This window comes from Puma concolor, chromosome A1, assembly GCF_028749965.1.
Source record: "Puma concolor isolate L17-30 chromosome A1, mPumCon1.1.hap2, whole genome shotgun sequence".
NCBI lineage: Eukaryota > Metazoa > Chordata > Mammalia > Carnivora > Felidae > Puma > Puma concolor.
In genome coordinates, this window is record NC_141667.1 from 17884019 (window position 1) to 17908704 (window position 24686).

Below are 24686 nucleotides of genomic sequence, written 5' to 3' on the forward strand. Positions count from 1 at the left end.
TGCTATGGAATTTTCCAGTTATAAACGTGGATGGGTCAATCTATCAAGGTTTTCTTTTTTTTTTTTCCAAAGCACTGAACTCAGCAAGAGTAAGGCTGCCTTTTCAATTTATTTTAATTTATTTGTTATTTTTATGTAGCTATAATATAGAATATCATTTAAAAGTACAGACTTTGCAATTAAACTGCCTGAATTTGGTGCTATGACCTTAAACACCATAGTTAACTTCTTTCGTGTAAACTAATACTGGCAGCTATGATGATTCAATGAGGTAGTAAAAGGACAGAGTTCAGTGCGGAGTGAAAACTAAGCACTATTAAGCATTAGCTCTTACTTCCTTCCGACCACTGTGCCTACGTTCTTGTCTCCATTGTTATTTGAGTCATCCTGCTAGTTTGCTGCTATTACTAAGATTTGGTCATGGTTAAATACTTGCCTTCTGTTTCTTCTTATGCCTAGTGTTCTTCTGTTCTTTTATGCTCATATTTGATAGCCTGAGCCAACATCTATGGACACTCCATAAATGCCACATGGAATACTGAGACTGAATCTGCCTGATATGAGGTTATTTCTGCAGACAAAATAAATCAAAGGGTATGTGTAAGTCTCAAAGAGAACAGGAGGACTAGACACAGGTGGGCACTTTACCTGGTTAACTTAGACCAAAAAGCAAGGGCTGATTCTTGATTCTTGCTGTAGCAACCCAGAATTGGTTTATCACCATAACTCTTTCTAAGTGTAAGGTGACATTATTGGTACGATTCAATCTCCAGTCACAATGTGCCTGTTCCTACTGGCTGGAAATATTGCAGCAACCAGGGGGGACTCTCACATCTCTGCCATGTAGAAGCAAAGATAATCACCTTTAATCTTCAAGTGATGGCCAGAGTAATACAAAACTGTTTCTCTTGTCATACGTAGAAACACAGTCAATGTGCAATTCGTTTTACTATGTTCTTCAGCTTTAAAGTACATTTACATTCTACTGAATACCTACTCAGCTTAAAACAAAGCCTGCCATAGTTCTTAAAATCAACAGATGGTTTACTCAGACTTGTTTACTTACAGAGCCAGAAAAGAGAAGTAATCAAAATTTCATTGACACTCAGTTTTCTTTCTCCTGAGTATCTTACTCTGTCATTGAAAATCATCATTGATTACATGAATTTTGAGGAAAATGGGAAGTCATCTAATAATTTTGAATCTACTTCATGCAAAATACTGTGCTCACTCTAAAAAGTCTCCTATTTCATAAATTGGAAAACAAATGTCAACAGATGTTCAATAACTTGGCCAATCCTACATAGCTGGAAGATAGGAAGTAAAAATGCAGGTGTAAATGACTCCACACTTTAAATTCTCCACCTTGAATCGCCACGGCATTCAGTAAATGATTACTCCAGTAATCACTGCAGTAAATGATTAAATCATAAAAGGCAGTGAAATGTGCTATCTTTGCTGCCCCTGAAGCTACATGAACTGCTATTTTTAGCAATCTCTTTAACGACATCTTAGCCTTTTGGGATCTGATTGCAAAGTTGATAATGAGTATGGCAGTCATCGCCAGTGGTCTCTCCGATATCCATTTCTCCTTTCTTCTTATTAATAAAAACCTTGCATATTAATAGAATCTATTATCAATGGGCTGTGTCTTGAATAGCAGTATGTCTAATTAAAATGCCCACCTGCCCATAATAACTTGGAGCTGGGGTAGACGTGGGATTCCACCTTGCTAATGAGATAAACATGGAAGAAATGTTCAGGGCTTTCAGGAAAACTTTTTTAAATGGACAGACTCATCGGTATATACTTTTGCTGTTTTTCTTTAATCTTTCCTATTTTTTTTCATCTTTCCCATGTCTTGCTGACACAAAGACTAGACATACAGAAGCTACTTTATGAGCATAGAGAAGAAAGCAGAAAGCTTAAGATGATGAATTGGAAAATCAAAAAGCAATTTTTGATGTTATCTTGGAGTTGCTGTACCAGACCCTGGATGTCCAATTCTGGACTTCTTTTTACACAAGAAAAATAAATCTCTACTTATTTAAGAGATTATAGTTGGATTTCTATCCCATGCAGCTGAATCCAATTAGGACTTAGTACATATTTTTCTTCATGCAACAGCATTTATATTTGTAAAAATTATTTACAATTTTTAGTCTGAATCACATCTATGTAAAACATATGTAAGAGATTCTTAAACTAATTTAATTACTCTGTAATTATTTAATTAATAAATATATCATGAAAAATACTCTAAACATTTTCTATTGAGCTACTTTATGTTGTAATTTTTCCTAAATAAATAGCTTATGCAAAGGAAACATTATCATGAACTCTCTAATAAATACTGAAACAACTATCTTGTAAAGAATTTTTTTTTTATTTTTTTTTAACGTTTATTTATTTTTGAGACAGAGACAGAGCATGAACGGGGGAGGGTCACAGAGAGAGGGAGACACAGAATCTGAAACAGGCTCCAGGCTCTGAGCGGTCAGCACAGAGCCTGTCGCGGGGCTCGAACCCATGGACCGTGAGATCATGACCTGAGCTGACGTCGGACGCTTAACCGACCGAGCCACCCAGGCGCCCCTCTTGTAAAGAATTTTAAAAAACAAGAAAACTTAAGGAGAGCTGTCTGCATTTAAAACACAGGGATACCCTCTTTGTTGCAAATCAGAGAAGACTTGAAGTTTGTGTTTGAATAATGCCATTTTCATTAACTATATTTTCTAACAAAATATTATATATTTTTAAGCAATAAGTAGTTCCTTATTGGATTTATTCCTATATCTGTTCCATGATATAGTTAAAATCCAATCAAATTACCAATTGTCTATCTTCTTTCTTTCTTTCTTTCTTTCTTTCAAGAGACAGAGGGAAGGAGTGATAGAGGGAGAGGGAGAGAGAGAATATTAAGCAGGACCCATGCACAGCACAGAGTCCAAGTTGGGGCTCAATCCCACGACCCTGGCATCATGACCTGAGCCAAAATCAAGAGTTGGGTGCTTAAGCCACTGAGCGACCCAGGCACCTACCAACTGCCTATTTTTAAATTGTATGTTTAAACACCAGCAAAAGTAATATTTTAGAAAAGTGCAAATATGGAGACTCTTTTAATATGTAATATTATATAAAATTTGGCCATAACTTTGTACATATCTTCATTAGCCTGGCAAACATCATGAAATAAAGTATTTCAATAGCCTTCAGAGGATTCGGTGTGTACAGTAATACTGGAAAAATCAATTTAATGAACATTTTTATAAGCTCAGATTTCCTGATTAAAGTGTGATTCAGTGAAAACAGTCTCAAAATGAATACAAATAGAAGTACTTGTTTATTGAGTACTCCAAGAAAAAGTTTGGAATGCATTTATAACTTGTCAATATTGGCCTAATTGGCCTTGTTTTGAACATTATAAGTTGCACTTTCAAAAATAATACAGTTGAAGAAAAATACTTAGACAAAAATGAGCTTTTGATTTAGTGTATACATGCCTAAAAAGTGAATATTTTTCATTTTAATGATACCTGTGTGGTTACTATACATGAGTATTAAGGGGCATTACTGCCAGTCAGAAAATGGAATTTGTTTCTATAAATTTATGAATAACCCTTGCCTTATATAACATTATCAGGATGATGCATGTATATTACATACATATAAAAAGAACTCTAGTCTTCACATTTTATCCAAGTACTCATGTGAATAATATTTGAGTTGGGGAGAGAAGCAGAGGTTAGTTAATTGGAATTAGGAAATGCAGTCAGCTTTCACTGTTAATTAAAATGTGATTATTTTTCTTGCATTGCTGTCCCATTAACAAAATAACTGAAATAATCGGCAAAGCCAATCACTAACACTCAAAGTCAATACTTCATTTATAGCTGGAAGCTAACAATTTCATTCAATCATGGCTCTATTACATAAGGAAAACTAAGGAGAAAATATCAGAATAAACATTATTATTAGGATTCAAGTTTTGAAATGGCTTCAATTGAATTCACAGTGGGTCATCCTTCTGAACCCTCCAGGAAAGAATCATTTCATTGAATAATCTCAGTGTTGCATTGGCAGGGCTCAAAAGTGGGTAACTGACAAACACTTCAATGAGAAAAACTACTTTACTATAACATGGAAAATAAGTGTGGAGATAATAAATGAAGAAATAATTTGAATAGTAAGTCATAGAATCAGGACTTAACTTTCTAGAAGTATTGTCCAACCAGCTCAATGTCAGAGCAGTAGATCAAGGACACGGCAATTTTAGTTCTTCTCTAAGTTCAAAGAAACACCAATTTTCCTTATCTGCACAAGGTATATGAGAACATATTTAAATTTATTTTATTTCTAATAAGAGTTTACCCCTACTGAATTCTGTAGACATTTGATTTTATTCTTAACAAATGCCGTGTCCGTGTATTTCCATATAAGTAACACATCATCATAGTTATCGCTTCTCTCCTTTAGTTAATATTTACTGAGAACAAAATTAAGAACAATGAATTGGCTACCATATTGATTTGCCTTTGGAGTATCATCCTGAAAGATGGGTTCCCTAATCAACATATTCTAAGCAATCTTACATTACCTGGTAAGCCATCTTCATCCAATATTATGTCCTGTTAGAAGCTCTCCCCTATACTTCTATGGCACCCTCATGTCTTTGCTGTTTGTCTTTTTACTACATATCATATTATACCTCCACTATTCATACACAAAACATTCTTATCACTCGACTGTGAGCCTCTTAAAGCTTCTTCTTAAAGAAAATATTTCCCAATATTTATCTTAATTCTGTGTATAAACATTTGTTTTCTTTGTTTAGTTTTATGAGTAAATAGGTGAATGAATGAGTGGCCAGTAAGGGCGGGGGGGGAGATTTAGTCTAAACCAAACTCCAAAAGTATATTTAGTTTATTTTTAAAATATATTATTTAAAGAAACAGGAAACATTTTGGGTTCAGAATTATTTTTTTTTTTTTCTCAGAACCTCTTTTTCCCAGAATCTTGAAGTAATATTTTAGTTCTGGAAATCACGGTGATTCACTAAGAAGAACCAGGATGGTTCAATGCTGATAGAAAACTCAAATGCCAGATCTGGATTCAACATATTTATCTTTTATCGGTGAATGAAAACTACAAACATCCTCATCAAATTGCCAGTCCATTTCCCCCCCCTTTCTTCCAAGACAGCCACCTATTCTTTTCTTCCCTCTGTTTAATATCAAGCTGAGAACATATGGTCCTGCATTTTCATAAGACATCTGTCAAAAGTTAATCCTTCTGTCACTGTTTTTGTGGTAACTGTCAAAACGAATCGTGAAGCCAACTCTCGGTGGGTACAATCCGCAAACAGAACACTACAGGAGGAAGTGAGGGACAGTGCACATTGTCGGCAATGTAAGTGGCTCCTACTTCACTTAGTAAAAGTGAAATCCTTGCAAGGGCCTGCATTTCCCTCTGCTTTAGGACCCTCACAGCCCATTCCCACTGTTCCCTTAACCTTAACTCCTATTACTCTCCCCTTACAGGACTCCAAGCACACTGCCCAATACCTCACGGAACAAGCATTGGCTGTTCCCTTGCTAGAGCATTATTGCCGGATATCCACATGGCTAATTCTCACTTCCTCCAGTCAATATCATTGCTCAAATATCACAAAAATTAAATATATTTGCCAATCCTATGTTCATTTGTAACACACTTTCTCTTAGAACACTCCTGATCTAACTCTGGCCTACTTGTTTCTTAAATAACATTGGTCCCTTTCCAACGTATCGGGTAACATTTTTTTTTTACATGTTAACATGGTGTTCGTGGTTTCTTTATCACCCTTGTAGATCTTAATTTCTAAGAGGACAGAAGATGTTGTCTGCTTTTATACCCAAATGAACCCCCAAACCCAGAACAGTGCTTTGTTCGCTGGGACTATTTAATACTTGTTGAAGTAATGAATAAACTTATGATCACTACTCCAAATTTTTTTCTAAATTACCTGAAATTGTACCTCTAGTCAATTTGCTCTCCTGCTTTCTGCAGTGGTTATTTTAAACCTTTCAGATCACTTATAACCTCCAGTCCCATCCCTTGATCTGAGTACCTTGATAAGGTTACCCATGTGCTCAGCTTGGTTTAATCCAAAGGAAAAGTTTTCAGTCCTCTACACCATCCCTTTGATGCTGTTAACAATTTTCTCCTTGAAATGGTCTTTCCTTGGCTTCTGAGAAACTACACTGACATGATTTTCCTTCTACCCATCTGACGTTCTCATCAGTTCCCTTTGCAGGCTTATCCTACTTTTCCACCTACTGGATAACTCATGTCTGTATTTTAGCCCACCTTTTCTTCTTAATTGAAATGCTTTCTCTAAGCCAGTCAGAGAAAGACAAATACCTTATGATTTCACTCATATGTGGAAGTTAAGAAACAAAACAGATGAATATAGGGTAAGGGAAGGGGAAACAAAATAAGATAAAAACAGAGACGGAGGTAAACCATGAGACTCTTCACTACAGAGAACTAGGAGGGATGGGTTCGATTGGTGATGGGTATTAAAGAGGGCATTTGGGATGACCACTGGGTGTTGTATATAAATATAAGTGATGAATCACTAAATTCTACTCCTGAAACAAAAAGGAAAAAAAAGTACTGAGCTTTTCCTGAAGTCGGAGTATTGAAGTGTAAGAGTGTGAGAAAGCTTATAGAAGATGACACCTCTCAAGGAGCCTGGAGTGGCCTCTAGTAGGTAAGGAGTCGCTGAAAGAGAGCTGACAGTAGCTGGCTGATAGCCAGCAGGAAAACAGATCTCTGTTCTGCAGTGGAAATTAGTTTAACTTTTCCAGCAACCTAAATGTTCTTTGAAAAGGATCCTAAGCTCCAGATTAAAACAGTTCAACCAACACCTTGATGTCAGCCTGGTGAATCCCTGATCAGAGGACCTAGCTAACTTGTGATTGGACTTCTGACTTTCAAATCTGACTTACCAAACTGAGAAGTAAGGAATGGATATGGCATAAGTTGCTAGATTTGTGGTCATTTTTACATAGAAATAGGAAACAATTACAATCATTTAACACCTTGATTAATAATTACTTTTGTTTAACAATTATGTAGTTTTAGTAATAATTGCTGTGAGTTTCCTGAGGACAGGGGCTTTGTTTTATTTTCTTTATTATGCTCAATCACCATCAGAACCTGTAGTACTAAATGAATATTTATTAAACAAATGAATGATGGTGGAAAAAAAATGCTTTCTCGGGATGTCATTCATTTTCAGAGCTTCAATCCTTGTTAATACACTAAAATAACCTTCTCACCTCAACTTCTGCTTTTAAGTTCCAATCTGTTGAACATAAATATTACTCATAATTTACATGTGACAACTGAACACTGAAGTGTTGAATCTGATGTCTCAAGACTTTAAGTATTTTTTAAATTTTTTAACATGTATTCATTTTTGAGAGACAGAGTATGAGAGAGAGGGTGGCAGAGAATCCAAAACAGTCTCCAAGATCTGAACCGTCAACACAGAGCCCGACGAGGGGCTCAAACTCACGAACTGTGAGATCATGACCTGAGCCGAAGTCGGACACAACTGACTGAACCACCCAGGCATCCCATATCTCAAGGCTTTAGTAAGTTGACCTATAGATGTAGTATTTACAAACTAAGGAAAGAGGTCTTGGACTTTGAGTCAGATATTGGTTTAAGGCTCTATCGTTTATTATCTTCATTAGTTTTCTTATCTTTTCTCTTCCTCAGTGTCCTCATCTGTATACTGTGATCACTAACAGGAACTAGCACATAGGGTTTTTAAACAGATAATTCATACAAAAGGTTTGCACAGTAACGAGCTTACATTAATCCCTCAGTAAAGGTATACTGTTATTATTACTGATATTAGTATCATTATGTTTTATTCTCTTGCATTATTTAATATTAGGAAAAATTGGCCTATGAATCATAAACTTTTTTGAAAACAAAAATAGCCTCAACAATTTGTTGCACTCAAAATCATGGAATTTAGTATTTCAGAAAAATCTCTATTCTTAGATCAATGAGGAAAAATCTAATAAGATGAAGTATAGAGATAGAAAAGGAAAGCCATAATGGTAACAGAAGACAAAGCCTGGATTCAGTCTTTTCAGGCATTAAAAACGAAGATGATACACACTGATCACAAAGTAATCACTGTTTCCTCTGCTATCCCTACTTTGGAAAAATAAGACATTTTCATGTTTGCACCAGCTGGTATGCAGGATCTAGAGCTAAGGAAACTATCTTGTCTGAATCATAAATACTTTCTGGTTTTTCTTAATTCCACTGTCACTGGTAGGTTGAGAATCTTTAAAGCATGTCTTTATGGAGCTACAAATTGAAAATACTGAGGACTAAGCAGGAAGCTGGGAGAAAGTGACCAGTGAAGTGAGAAATTCTTCCTCAATTTCTTTCATTTAGACAGGATCCCACAGCAGCTAGGCTATAGACTATGGGCTGGTTCCTTTGCAATGCCTGCTGGACATATTGTGATGTTATATTGTGGCTTGTCTAGATTTTTATCGTTGTTATTGTTCTCTGTATATTTATGTTCAGTTGCCAAGGAAATGTTTATGTGTGTGTATGTGCCTGGTGAAGAGAGAGACAGAAAGAGACAGGAACTCACAGAGTGATAAAATAAGGACCAATATGGACTCTGTATTCACTAGAAGACAAGCCCCATGAAGGCCGAAGTTACTGTCTTTCTTCACTGCTGTGTTCTCGACAGTTATGTTCCCACTATTCCCTGGCATTTTCTATAGTGTTCCCTGGCACAACATATAGTGTTGACTCTGCGGTGGAAATGATAATGGGAAGAATTAGTTATTAAAGCGTTTAGAACTCTACCCATTATGTAATATGCAAGCTCTTTAAAATGAGGGTTTTTTTATTTTTATTTATTTTTATTTATTTTTAATTTTTTTTAATGTTTATTTATTTTTGAGACAGAGAGAGACAGAGCATGAACGGGGGAGGGTCAGAGAGAAAGGGAGACACAGAATCCGAAACAGGCTCCAGGCTCTGAGCTGTCAGCACAGAGCCCGACGTGGGGCTTGAACTCAGGGACCGCGAGATCATGACCTGAGCCGAAGTCGGACGCTTAACTGACTGAGCCACACAGGCGCCCCGAGGGTTTTTTTTTAAAAATGTTTTCATTTTACTTTTTGCCTTTCTTCTATGGGGTAGAACTTCCTTAATTTTTGGAAGTCTTACCCTGATTCTGGGATACTGACTTGAGCTCTGACCTTGCTGGAACCACGGATCTGATGACCACAGGTTCTATTTCATACCTGTGTGCATGTCTTTGAATCAGGTTCTAGGCGACATGGACATGGTGGCCATGGAAGTGCACCATTTGGGTCTCCTTCAACAGAATCTGATGCAGGGAGCTGAGCTGACTGAGTGACCCTGTACTTGTGTCCTTGATGCCACACTGCCTAAGCCATACACCCCCCCCCCCACTCCCCCAGGCTGGTCCCAGCTAATAACTAAGCAAGACAGAACTTCCAGTGCCAGCCCATTCTTGCAGAATGCAAGCACCTATGAGTTTGGCTAAAGAACTCCCCAGCTGCCTAAACAATGATACTTTTTCTAGAACTATGCTGTCATAGAAGGTTCTTCCTACACATGCTTCTTCCATCACAGCTGTCAGACCTGCTTCACAATCCAAAGGCTCTCCCTGTCTTTTCTAGCACCTACTGTTTGATCCCTCACATGCATTTTCCCCAAAAACATCTTGCATGTGTAAGCACATCTTGGTGATTAGAACGGACACAAGTGGCAAACCCTATTCTAGAACAAGCATAATTCTCTAGAGCAACATTATTTGTTGACTTTCTTTCCAATTATTTACCTGACAGCAGCATCAACTCAACAAGTGTGTAGTAGGAAATAAATAGTAAAAATATTTTGCTTTTTTTTTTTTTAATTTTTTTTTCAACGTTTATTTATTTTTGGGACAGAGAGAGACAGAGCATGAACGGGGGAGGGGCAGAGAGAGAGGGAGACACAGAATTGGAAGCAGGCTCCAGGCTCTGAGCCATCAGCCCAGAGCCTGACGCGGGGCTCGAACTCCCGGACCGCGAGATTGTGACCTGGCTGAAGTCGGACGCTTAACCGACTGTGCCACCCAGGTGCCCCTAAAATAGTTTGCTTTTAACAGTAGGTTTTCTATAAGGAAGGTTTTTGTTTTCCATATTGCCAGAAGTACGAATTGCCAGATTAGCCCTGTATTTTCCTTATCGATTAAATATAATTAAGTCGGCTCTCTGCCTACGAACATTAAATGTATTCGTGAGAAAGTTTACATGTTAAGTTCTTTTTATCTTAAATATTTCTTTTTCATAATTTTAAACTATTACTTTATCATCATATTGGAGGGTGTGCCAGTATTGGCCTAACATTTTCTGAAATTTCAGTGATGTGTATATGTGACTACGTCCTAAGCTAATAAAATTGTAAAATTCTCTCCTCCTCTTCAGCCTTTTCCATGTCAGTTTTCACATAAACGTGAAGATATTTTTCTCCTTTTTCCTCAGACCATAAGAAGGTTGGACTAAGTATTGACAGCCGTTAACCTTTTAACGACGTCTGTTTCATGAGTTTGGGATTTAACCAGGGTTGACTTAGCAAGGCTTTTATTCTGGGTGAGTGCCCTACATCACCCAAATCATGAGTGCTTTTTGCTTCATGGAACTCCATTGCTTTTGTTCCCAAAACCAATTATATCTTAGCTAATCTCTTGCCCCTTAAATTCTCCTTGATAGTTTTCCTAATAAAATGTGCAAACTGCTCACGCGTGATTACTTCCCCTTTCCGGTTTTCCCATTCATAGGTAAAGATCCAGCATTGTTTATCTCCAGGTTTTTACAAATTCACTATTCTCAATTGTGCCCAACCAAAAAAAAAAAAATATCCCTTGCCCTGGATCAGCAATTCTCTCAGTCTATTATTTATTATTTAATATTATTTAACTGCATTACTATTATTTATTATTATTTAACTATATTCTATTCTTATTTAACTATTGTTTAACTGTAGCTCTCTCTTAATGTACTGTTTAAAATTATATGTATATCATTTCTATATGTGTAGGTATAAATGTTTGTCCACTTCTCCATAGGAGAAATATAAAATATTGTGTCTTTTGCTTCAGAATTTTGAGGTCTAATCCCTATTCCTTCATGTGCTAAAAGCCTTTGAGGGGCTTTCGGCTTTTGGATGGGAGGAGGTGAAGGTGTAACTGTCTGCAGTCATCCCAAATCCAGGTTTATCTGACGCCAGCTGTCTCCACCATGCCGCTTCCACCATGCCACTAAGGTTTGACCCCGACGGGATAAAGTCTTACACCTGAGGTGCACCAGTGAGGAAGTCAGTGCCATGTCTGCCTTTGCTGCAGAGATAACCCCCCCTGGGTCTGTCTCCAAAAAAGATTGGTAACGACATCGCCAAAGCAACTGGAGATGGGAAGGATCTGAGAATTACAGTGAAACTGACCACTCAGAACAGACAGACCCAGACTGACATGGTACCTTCTGCATCTGTCCTGATTGTCAAAGCCCTCAATGAACTTCCAAGAGACAGAAACAGAAAAACATTAAGCACAGTGGAAATAGCACTTTTGATGAGACTGTCAGCATTGCCCAGCAGATGTAGCACTGATCTTTAGCCAGACAGCTCTCTGGAACCATTAAAGAGATCCTGGGGACCACAATGTTGATGGCCACAACCCTCATGACATCATAGATGACATCAACAATGGTGCAATGGAATGTCCAGTTAGTTAAGAACTGTAAAGGAAAATATTTTAATAAAGGATCATTTGACAACCCAAAACAACCAAAGACAACCAGCTTTTAAGGGAATGTTCACTTTGAGGGATTTTTGAAGCCTCACTCTGAGCAGAAGTGAAATGACCTTTGATTCATAAACGTGTACTCACCAGGTCCTGGAGTATCTTTTAAGCATATGATTTATAATTAACTCAACAATACTCGCTGAATTCTAGTTCCTTTTCAGGGGAAAGAACCACAAGCATGCTCCCATTCACTACATATAGAAAGGTTAGTGAAGATAAGCAGCATTTAAGAAGGATTTCCGGAAAAACAGCAGGCGCACCGTTTCCTCTGGATATTGGAAATTCTTCCTTAGATTAAGCCAGACCAGCCTAAGGCATTAATCCTCTAACACGAAAAAATCAAAATCCTATAGACATGCTTTTGCAAAATGCTTTTACAAAGACCTAAAGGAAAAAACATTACAAGAAAATGCTCTTTAAAACTTATCAGATTTTTTACTGTAAGGACTTTTTTAACTGTAAGGATATTGTTGATGGACATTCTTTTCATTACTGGGTACCCTCTTCAAAAAGCTTAATGGGGGATATTTTTTTTTTTCCATCTGAAAGGAACAGTTTGTCTTTCTACTCAGCAAAAACAAGTATATGTGTGTATGTGTGTGTATGTGTGTATGTGTGTGTACATTTAACTTCTGCAAAGTCTTACCATAAACTATATTTTCCATATGCAGATAAATAGAAAAGTTAGAGTTTCGTGTACAGCTACTTCTAGAAAATAATTCTTCTTGGCTTGAATTTTGTATACTAACAGTTCCTGGCTTCATAGAATTTTTCTTAATCTAATTTTCCCTCCATTCTGATGTCCTCACACAATTAATTTTATTTTATTTCATTCTCTTAAAAATATATGTAATTCGGGGCGCCTGGGTGGCGCAGTCGGTTAAGCGTCCAACTTCAGCCAGGTCACGATCTCGCGGTCCGTGAGTTCGAGCCCCGCGTCAGGCTCTGGGCTGATGGCTCAGAGCCTGGAGCCTGTTTCCGATTCTGTGTCTCCCTCTCTCTCTGTCCCTCCCCTGTTCATGCTCTGTCTCTCTCTGTCCCAAAAATAAATAAACGTTGAAAAAAAAATTAAAAAAAAAAATATATGTAATTATAAGACATGTGATCCATTCCTGGAAAAAATCAGAAAATAAGCAAATATGCCAAAAAAGATTAATATCCTATATATAATTTAAATCTCATTCTTTCACATACTATCAATGAGAATGCAATATTTGCCATTATATAAATGCTTACCATACATTTGCTTCACAAATTAAAAAAGCTAGAGTTTGGAAAACACACCCATTTCTTCAAATATGTTTTACTTTAAAGAACTACCAGCGATTATAGCCCGGGCTGTTTTTTATCTCAATAAAGTCAATTCTGTTATCAAACGACAGATTAATGGTCTATTTTTTATTTTTTTTTAATATTTATTTATTTTTAAAAGAGAGATAGAGTGTGAGCAGGGGAGGGGCAGAGAGAGAGGGAGACACAGAATCTGAAGCAGGCTCCAGGCTCTGAGCTGTCAGCACAGAACCTGACATAGGGCTTGAACCCACGAACGGTGAGATCATGACTTGAACTGAAGTCAGATGCTAAACCGACTGAGTCACCCAGGCACCCCTAAATTATTGGTTTAAAATTAATTCATTCAAAATTTACATATGTATTTATATAATTAAAATGCATATTATATTTTTGAATTGTTACTTTAATTTTTAAAAATAGATCCACGCATCTAGAGGGTTTATAATGACATGTAAATTCCCTTTCCCATTGTTTGTACTGTTTAAACTTGAAGAGAGAGAGACAAAGAGAAAGATGAAAAGTTTTTAGCATTTTACTGTAACATAGTCTTCAAATCATTTAAAAAGTTGGTAGAATAGAAAGCTTGCATTACAGTAGTGACAAGGAGAATAAGTGATTTCTGATATGAAAGTGAAAACAATGAGTTAATATATTTTTAATTTCAATTGAATTTGTTAAGCAGGATGAAATAGCTTATCATTGTCTCTCCAACTTACAGATTAAATTTCTTTTATTTTTGAGAGTCAAATCTGTTTGACTTTCAGTTGATAGCTAGGTATATATGAAAAGCTTTCATCCTGATGATTTACAGAAATCCTGAAATGTCCATGTGCAATTCTGCAGACATCGTAGATGGACTTTGGTAGTATAAAAGTATGAAAGATGTTTCTGCACCTCTAATACATAATATTTACTTGGTGAGGTTCTATAACAATCAACAACAGAGAACTGGGAGACTGAAAGCCGTGATTTCAGTTTCGCCTCTGTTACTTACTGGGTATGTGACCTGGAGCAATTTATTTCATTACTGCCAAACTGTGTTTTCTCTGTGTAGCATGAACATAACAATATTCACCTTTCTTTCACGTGAATTATTGTAAGACCAAAATGAAATAATGTACATAAAAGTTTAACTGTAGGGGCACCTGGATGGCTCAGTTGGTTGAGTATCTGACTCTCGATTTCTATTTAGGTCATGGACTGTGGTTCTTGGGTTCAAGCCTCGCATCAGACTCCATGCTGCATGGATTCTAAATAAATAAATAAATAAATAAATAAATAAATAAATAAATAAATAAGAAAGTTTAACTGTAACTTGGTTTTAAGTTATTTCTAAAACTATTTACTGAATGCAACTTGATCCTATATAAGTATAACAAATTTCATGTCCTTATTTGGTAGAGATGTATTCACTTGGAAATTTTGCTACAATTTATACCAAGTTACCAGATGTCAGACAAGTGGACACATTATGTGGATATGTCAAAACATACAGTGAAGGATCCAGGTGTTTAAGGGCTTATATCAGATCCTTGGGGCGCCTGGATGGCTCAGTTCGTTAAATTTAAGATTTCGGCTCTGATCATAATCTCAAGGTTCGCATGAGTTTGAGCTCTACGTTGGGTTCTGTGCTGACAGCTCAGAGCCTAGAACCTGCTTCAAATTCTGTCTCTGTCTCTATCTCTGTCTCTCTCTTTCTCTGTCTCTCCCAATCTCTCTCTCTCTCTTACTCTCTCAAAAATAAGCATTAAATATTTTTTTTAAAAAAAGCTTATATTAGATCCAAAAATCATGCATGCCTCTTCTTAAATGATAAAACTATAGATAAATAGATAATATGTAGGATATAAATCCCAATAAATATCTATGCAATATTCTATAACACGAGATGCTTAAGAATCTCTAGTATTATGTCTGCTCATATTGACTATGATACATCATTCATAAAAGGAATGCAAGTTAGCTTCCCATTTATTAGCTATTTTTAGGATAAAGCATCAAAATACAAACAAACAAACAAACAATCCAGTTGTAAGATCCTCTGAGAGAAGGCTTTTGAGGTTTCATTGATTTTTTTCAAAGACTGATTTTTATATTAAAGTAATAAAGTTTTTGTGTGTGATCCAGATGGCTTCTGTGACTTGAATTTTTAACTTTTTACAGCATTGGCTTCCAGAAAGAATAATGAAGGAGGAAAAGAGAAGGGACTCTATATCTTGAGAAAGGAACTGCCTTAATCATGTGCGAATAAAATAAGGGAAGATCTCTGGTTGCATATTTGCTTGGAATATAATACCATTTATTTCTGGTTAATAATGAAAGCTCACTGAGTACATGTTCATTAAAATATATAGATTTTCAAGATGCACGTATGTATATATACACATAATCTGTCTCAGGTATATCACATGGCTTTATATATCTAGAATTCATATAGGATGTATATATGTATGTATGCATGTGCACATTTATTCTATGAGTATATAATAAAGGTTGCTAAGTAAATCCATTGATGGAACAGGTTAAGAACAACTGATTCATGGGGCACCTGGGTGACTCGGTCAGTTAATTCTCCGACTCCTGATTTTGGCTCAAGTCATGATCTCACGGTTCATGAGTGAGTTTGAGCCCTGCATCAGGCTCTGCGATGACAGCACAGAGCCTGCTTGGGATTCTCTCTCTCTCCCTCTCTCACTCAGCCCTTTCCCTCCTCCAAACTCTCTCTCTCTCAAAATAAATAAACTTAAAAATAAAAAGGAATAACTGACTCACTTAAGGTAGGTCAGATTTCACTTGTGCTAGCTGCTAATGAATCAGTGTTAAATGGCAGTATGTAATAGAGTCATCCTACTATGTAAACAAAAGCATAGATAAAAAGAAAAGTTCAAATCATTAATAACCTCCTTCATTTGCCTTCCAAGTTTCCTGTGCTATTTGGTCTGCCACAAATCCTTTAACTTAAAAAAAATATAGTCATCACAGGATGATCATTTTCAGATTCTCATGGTACGGCTCCCAAAGTATGTCTATGCTTGATAGTATTGAATTTCAGCGGGAAAAAAAATGTGTCAGAGACATGCACTTCACAATATTTCATATTTATGCAGAATATTTCAAATTTTAAATTTGCATATATAAGACCTAAATGATGTAGCCAAAGCAGAAATCCTATAAATATAAGCTTATTCATGAATATCCTGATAACTTTCCTCATAAATGTAAGGAAGCAAAAATAATGGAATATTTCCCAAAGACTTAAAGCAGGAAATAAACTGGAGGAATGTTTGCTCAACCATTAATTGTGAATCAATCTGTCTTACTTTCTCACAGTTGATTTTATTTAATTGGGAGCTGATGTTAGCTAACTTTGCACTTAAACATCATTGCAAAGAGAACAAAGGGTCTTTGACTTACGAGGTTTTCCTATTTAAAAAAAAAATATTTACTCAGTGCATGTTTGACACACATTTTTCTGTTGCATACTTTTGTTTTGAAAGTAATACTTTCAAATTTCAGAATACAATAGCTTATCACAAAGTAGAGATATACATATTGCACCAATTCCTTTTAAAATTAGTGCTAACATAGCATGAGAGCAATGTAATTCAACTAGAGAAATGAAAATTTACATTTTTTATCTCTGAAACTGAACACTGATTCTCTGAAAATCATTTGCATTAATAAAATCTGTCAAAATGTGTTGAATATATGCACCATTTAGACAAATGTCACCATTATCTCTTGCTCAGACATGGTTTGAGGCCCATGTTCATCGTGTCCTTTATTATATCATCCATGCATATTAAGACTACAAATGACTTTCAGCTACTTAAATACATAATCATGATATAACATCCGTGGCTTTATAGAGTTCCAGAATAATGTTGTATATATTCTTCTTTTTGACTTACTTTTTTCTTTTACAGTGAAGCAATGTGGCAGATAGTTACATGAGCAATTCCTGAAGCAAATAAACGGTATATATTCATTCAGCTTACAATATCATCTTGAATGTTCAAAGATGGTCAAAAAAAGAAAAGCTGACAAACTTAGTTGAAAAGGATATTTTATTTCCTACCATATGCTTATAATATATAATTCATTTTTTAAGATAAGTGGACTGAGGGATTTGTTTAACATCAACCTACTTGGTAGAAATCAATTATTATCTGAATATGCAAGACAGCATCACAGTTATATATAATATTCTCTTTAGAATTGTATCTGTGCATGTGTGTAAACACACACACACACACACACATATATAATTTGTTATTAAGTTATGGCCTTTGATAATAGCTAGACTGAATCAGATTAATTATGACTGTCATTGTTTTGAAATTTGTTCACCGATATTTTGGGGTCACTGAATCTGGAAGCCAAAATGGAAGCCATGATAGTTTCCTCAGATTGCAGTACATGATCTTTCTAGGTGGCCAATAATAATGGAGATGTCCTTGTTTAACAATGCAGGCCACTTTTGTGATACTTGCTAATCCTCTTTGAGTGATTATAGTCAGGTGCATAGAGGCTTGTATAAGTCAAATATTTTTTTGTAATTTTTGCTTCCCCCCCTTTATAGAATCATTTGTATGAGACATTAAAAGTTCTCTGGTTGAACCTTCACTCAGTGTAGGGATATCTTACACAGCAATACTTACATTTATCCAGTTCCCCTGCAGTGATTTTTACTCTTCTTGGAAGTAAACCTTTGCACTTATACACAACTCTGACTGACATGTCATTGTGTTAGCCAAAGAAGTTCATATGTTCCTTCAGTAACTGGACTTATCAAAACTACATTTATCGATCTTGTTACTTTCTCTGCCAGACTCCTCTGCCAGCTCCTTTCAGTTTTCATGAAAACTGCCTGTGTCCCATCCAAAGGAAGTCCCCAAAGTCTGTTTCCACTCTGTGACCCTCTATCATCAATTGAATCTGATTGGATCAAGAGTGGATAACTTAGACCTAGGTTGCCTTGCTTTGGCCCTCGCCTCCTTTCTTATTTTCTCTCCTCTTTTTCCCTGAACCCCACCTTTTTATAGTGCTTTTCCTCTTGAACCTTGACTTATGGATAACCCTGAAGGCTTACAGAAACAGCTCTAAAAATAACTGTCCTGAGAGTGTATGGAAAAGGATTTTGGACCAATGATCCGAAACAAGGGACATCAAAAACTAGGAAAATCAAATTGTGCCAACCATAACTTTAGTATCAGTTAAAGATGAAGCAAACTGGAACCCGCCCTAGACCACGAAGCCACATACCTCTCTCTCTTCACTCAGTGAAAACCCATATCCAGCTGCTGAGGGAATTATGTGGTCTCCAGATAATTATCATTGTGCATCAGCTGAATAAAGTCTTTAATCTATATTTGAGTAATAACTTGTTGTTTTTTAAATTTTCAAAATAATTCTATTTTCTGTGAATTTTGGACAGGAGGTGCCTTGGGTGACTCAGTCAGTTAAGCGGCTGACTCATGACTTCAGCTTAGGTCATGATCCCATGACCATGAGATCAGGCTCTGTGTTGGGCACTATGCTGAGCATGGAGCCTGCTTAGGAATCTCTCTCTCTCTCTCTCTCTCGCTCTCTCGTTCTCGCTCTCTCAATCTCTCTCCTTCTGCCCCTCTCCTCCACTCAAGCTCTCTCTCACTCAAAAAAAAAAAAAAAAAAAAAAAAAAAAAAAAAAAAAAAAAACAATTAAAAAAAAGAGACTAATCTCAGGAAATGTCCCATTGAATGGAGTAGATGTAAATTTTGGGGTGAAGAATGTTACACAGAGAAGCAAATAAAAGGAAAGAGCTAGCGAGAGGAGGAGATTGAGAATGAGCAGATGCAGGGATTATCAAGGTTAGTTTTGATTTTTTTTTGCTTTGCCTTTTTTTTTTTTTTTTTTGCTTTGCCTTTTATCATTATTTTTTTTTTTTCAACGTTTATTTATTTTGGGGACAGAGAGAGACAGAGCATGAACGGGGGAGGGGCAGAGAGAGAGGGAGACACAGAATCGGAAACAGGCTCCAGGCTCTGAGCCATCAGCCCAGAGCCTGACGCGGGGCTCGAACTCACGGACCGCGAGATCGTGACCTGGCTGAAGTCGGACGCTTAACCGACTGCACCACCCAGGCGCCCCTATCATTATTTAGTCCAGGTTATCTGCTTTTCTTTGATATTAATAAAGTATAGTGTTATTCCAATAAATATCTTTGCTTTCCTTGATTAGGCTGGTTTGAAGTGCTTCCATTTGTAAACCCAAAAGCAACTTAGCACACAGTTTTGAAAACACAAATCGCTTCCTTTCCTCTCTATGATAAAGGTTGATGACAGTGTACCCTAAAATGTCTTATGAGAGCTCACTCCAAAAAGACTATTACACACATGTTAATTGCTTTATGATTTCAAATCACTTACTGTTAATAAATCTTAACACAACCTGTAAGAAAGGTTATGTGATCTCAGTTGCATTGATGAGGATCAACTGGGTAAATGTAACTGAAAACACAAGGAGTTCTGTGATGACAGTGATATTCCCTATTTGGATCACTGTGAATTGAGCACAGGTTGGGACTTAATAATAGTTGCTGAATAAATGAATAAATTAACAAATATACAAGGGTATGTACAAACATGTTTTTAATATTTATTTATTTTGAGAGAGAGAGAGAGCACAAGCGGGGGGGAGGAACAAAGAGAGAGGGAGAGATCATCTTAAGCAGGCTCCACACTCATCACAGAGCCCGATGTGGGGCTCGATCCCACAACCATGAGATCATGACCTGAGTGGAAATCAAGAGACAGACACTTAACTGACTGAGCCACCCAGGCACCCCAGGATGTGTATAAAATTCTTCATATTAGAAACTAAACTGTCTGAATTGAAGTGAGACTGTGTTTCTTGTTAGACCTTGTATAAATAGGGAAGGAGCTTTGTTTGTGGTCAGTTACATGGAAATCATTGAAATATTAAGTACATATATTAATGTATCCTCCACACAATTAGCACTTTCAAATCCTAGAATACCAGTGAATCAGTGGTAACATTTATCCAAATATGATCTACTGGAGACTAGGGATATTGGTAGTATTAAGCACAGACATGTTTCAATGGCATACTGAAAAAGAAATATTTCAATGTTTCCAGATTTTATCATTTTGATATATCATTATATATACAATCATATAATATATACAATATATCACATATATACACCTTGCCACAGGTTCTGTTTGGTATGTTGGAGGAAGACATACAATTATGATGATATCTTTGCCTTCATATACCTTCTGTTTAGTTGGGGGATAGAGAAGTAAATAATTGCATGTACTAAAGAGTATATTTAATAAATTTAAAGCATCATTAAGAAATATTTGTGCTGAGATTCAAAGAGTGTGTCCTTGACCCATGGGTTTGGTAATTAGAACTGTACCATTTATTGAGCTGAGAAGAAAATGCATAGCATTTCATACAAAAACAAAACAAAAAAACAACAACAACAACAAAACCCACACATGAGCACTTAGAATAGAAACACTGGAATGATCTTCTGGGAGCACAAAATAATTTGATCTGACATGAGTTTAAGATAAATTTAGAGATAGAAGACTAAGAAAACTAATAATAATAAACTACGGAGTAACTAGTATACAACAAAGGGTAGTAATCCGCTCAGGCTGCCTTAACAAAATACCACAGGCTAAATGGCATATATAACAAATCTATTTCTAACAATTCCATGGGTTCAAAAGTCAAGATCAAGGTGGCATCAGATTCATTTCTGATGAAACTGAAGAGAGTAAGAGCTCTCTTTCTGCCTTACTTATGGCTGCCGTCTTGCTACGTTTTCACATGGTCTCTTCTCAGTGTGTGTGTGCTCAGAGAGCTCTTTCTTTCTCTCTCTTTCACTCTGTCTCTCTTTTTTTCTCTCTCTCTCTTCTTATTAACCACCAATCCTATGGGATTAGGGCCCTATCCTTACAACCTCATTTAATCCCAATTACCTCCTAAAAGTCCTATCTTCAAATCCAGTTATATGCTATAGAGGTTAGGGCTTCAACATATGAATTGTGGGGAGCATACGATTCAATCCATAGCACAAGGATTCTGGTAAGGTCCTTACATAAAGTATTTATTTAAAGAATCTTAAAAGGGCGCTTGGGTGGCCCAGTTGGTTAAGTATCTGACTCTTGATTTCAGCTCAGGTCATGATCTCATGGTCATGAGATCGAGGCATGCATTAGGCTCCATGATGGGTATGTGACCTGTTTGAGATTCTCTCTCCTTCTCCCGCTGCCCCTCCCCCCACTTCTCTCAAAAATAGAAAAAAAACAAATTTAACGTTTCTATGTGGCAGGTACTATTACTGTGTCTATTTTAAGCGCTATTTCAATATAGTGGGCTGGGGGGGTAGTAGTATTCTTGAGGAAAGTAGAGAGGAAATGTGATCTTTCAGAGGCAGGAATATGAATCAAGCAGTCAAAGGTGTAAGCAAAGCAGATGACTGCAGGGAAGAAGTGAGGCAATGGGACCACCTGAAAAGATGGAAATGTGCAGACTGATATCACATGGTATACATTTTTGGAAATGAGACTACACCGAAGCTTTTAAGAATGGTTTACATACATCTTTCCTTGATCTATAGATAGGAAAAGAGTCACCCTTATATCAGATATGGAATTAGTAAGAGGAAATTGAAACATGTTACCCATGGACGGCCACTTTGTTCCTCTAACCTGTTCAGAATTGCTGATGCTGGCCTCGGAAGCCTGTCTGCTACAGAAGCCACCATGTAAAGCCGCTAAACTAATGGCCCAGAGAGCTGTGACCAAGGACGTCTCAGTGATCCTTTTCAGGATCTCATTTTATCAAGAGAGCAAATCACATGCCAAGGGAAAAATGTGAGTAAAAAGAGCAATACACTGGAGACCAGGAAATAAAAATGTCACTCAAACTGAATAAAGGAGTCAGTGGTCTCAGATGAGTGAAAAAATTCTGTCGATTGTCTTGGCTTGTTCAATCCTAAGGGCAGCTGGACAGTTGGGCTCTGTCATTGGAGCAAGTAGTTACAATAGGTATGTGCTCTTCACTTATACATCCTATTATGAATATACTATTAGCTTATTAAATCGTGAATGAAATTGATAGAGCAAGATATTGGATATGGCTATTTTTCTATTCTAAATAATCTCTAAATATTAAAGCTTATAGAGCTCCTTTCCTTCCCATAGTTTTCTTGGTGACATCACATAACTTTGATTTAATCTGAAAGCCAAACCTTTGATTTTCCTTTTTATTTGATTTCCCAAGTGTAAACGACTGTCAGTACATCCTGTTTGATTTGCATCCAAATAATATATGAACTTGACATTTTTGTCTTTCGTTCCATTCCCACGATCAACAGAGGCTCATTTATGTTATGCCCAAAGTACTCTGAAACAATCCATCTGGCCTCCTTCCTTCCAGTCTAACCAATCTTCAAATAATAATTTCAAGCAGCAGCTAGAGGAACTTTAAAAAATACTAGTCAAGATATGCTGCACCCCCATTCAATCCCTTCACTAGCTTTTAACTACATATTGCATAGCATCCAAATTCTTTGTTCTGCAAGGCCATGCATGCCTGATCTACTCTTGACTTCTGATTCCATCTTGTTCCATTATCCCTAAAACTTACCGACCACTCTGGGCATTCATTTCCTGTCAAAATCAAGATCCTGTAGGAATCAGGCCCTTTGCATATGCTTTTCTATTTTGTAGAACTGCTTCCTTCCTCACACTAATGCCCTTTCTAAAGGATGCACTTCACTTGGGTACTATCCTTTTCGATACTCTGTTCATTTTTAATTACACACTTTACTTAATAGTTAGCACATAAAAGTGCTCAAAAATATGTGTTGAATGAACAAGGAAAAAGTTCACTAGTTTTGTTATTAATTCCAAAGATTAGAACAGGATCTCTGGACTCATGAATCTCTCATTCTCTATGATATGTATAAGCAGCTTTCTACAAAGCTCGGTGGAATAAACTAAACGCCATAGAAAAAGCATATTACTATGGAAGGAGAGATGGAGAAGAAATTAAAGGTACCATGAAGATAAAACATGTTTTCACAAGCATATTAAAAACAGGCTTGGTTAATCTGTGCTGATAAATTAACTCATAAATATGAGAGGTTAAATACAACAAATGTTTAACTCATACTGAATTGGCAGGGTGTCTGGGGCATTGTAGGAGGGGAATCTTCCATGCAGTAATTCAAAATGGAACCAATTTTGGCTCTGCTCTCTCAACACAGGCCTTCTGGGTTACTGATGCAGGGGAAAAAATAAGTGGGGAATCACTGGACAGTTCTTAAATGTATTGCTCCTACTCCTGGCTCATTGGCCAGAAGTAGTCATGTGATCCCACCTGACTGCAAAGGGTCTGGGATTTGGTGGGAGCGTACGGATGGCCCATGATGTGTAAACGTTCCAGCCAGTGTGGGGAGGTAATCTTTGAGTACTGGGGAGATGCAAATTTATTACTAAAGGGAGGGTCAATGGTGATTAAGATTTTTGTAAATTGAAAATACAGTGTTACTATCCTCAAAACTACATTATACGGTCGCTGCAGATACAGAAGATAATTACCCACTTTCCTTGCATTATACATTATAGTGTTTTGTCCCTTTTTCTTCCAGATTGTTTCACCTAATACATCACAATAATCCTTTAGGCCTGCAGTATAAAACTGCTTATGACTCTTAGGCTCCACTTTAGATAAAAAATAGCAGACTATATAATCTTCAGTTTAAGAAATCATTTGCATTTTCTCACTTAAAAGGACACAAAATGCTTTTTAAAAATCTAGTGAAAATAAAACTACTCATCTTCAATAATATGACTTTAAAACTCCATTGTGTATATATGTGTATTTATATTAGAACGCAGAAAATCCAAATGCAAGCACTGCCATGTGCCATATTATATTATTCTAGATGGAGTTTTTTGAACTTTTTATTGGACATTTATATCAATTATTTTATGTTGTTCTTATAAAAATGGAAAGAAGCATGTGTGTACTCAGTAAATACTTTTCAACAGTTCTGCCAATTGAATTGATTCCCAATCAACAAACAAACAAATAACCCACTGACTTATCTATGAAGACTGAGAATAAAACAGAAACAAAACCAAAACACCACCACAACAGTCCTGACTAATCACACATGTACGAAAAGGGGGAGAAAAAATCACCATCAATTTTAAGGTTTTCATTTCTTTGCATTTGGAATTCTCAGAATCTAGAATTTACAGAATTAGTAACACATTACTAACCTTGCCTAACAGAGAATATAAATTTATTAACCAAAGGAATTTTCTCTCTGGACTCCGTATTTGTGAATGGATAAATCTCCTGAGAAGGTAGATAAACATAAATAATATTTTATATATAATATGTTATATATAACATTTATATGTATCTCTATAAAAAGTGCATCTTAGAATTACTGTTATG

General features: G+C 36.4%; 1 protein-coding gene across 5 annotated transcripts in view; it reads right to left on the bottom strand.

Annotated features, from left to right (window-relative positions):
* Positions 1 to 24686, bottom strand: part of CDH12 (cadherin 12) — a 1063313-nt gene that overhangs the window by 217682 nt on the left and 820945 nt on the right. The window contains exon 1 of one of the 5 annotated variants that reach the window (XM_086676378.1): positions 9336 to 9461. The exons of the other annotated variants lie outside the window; for them this stretch is intronic. The gene's annotated coding sequence lies outside the window, so the exon portion shown is untranslated. Of the gene's footprint in view, positions 1 to 9335; positions 9462 to 24686 lie in introns of those variants that run through there. 5 annotated transcript variants of the gene reach the window in all.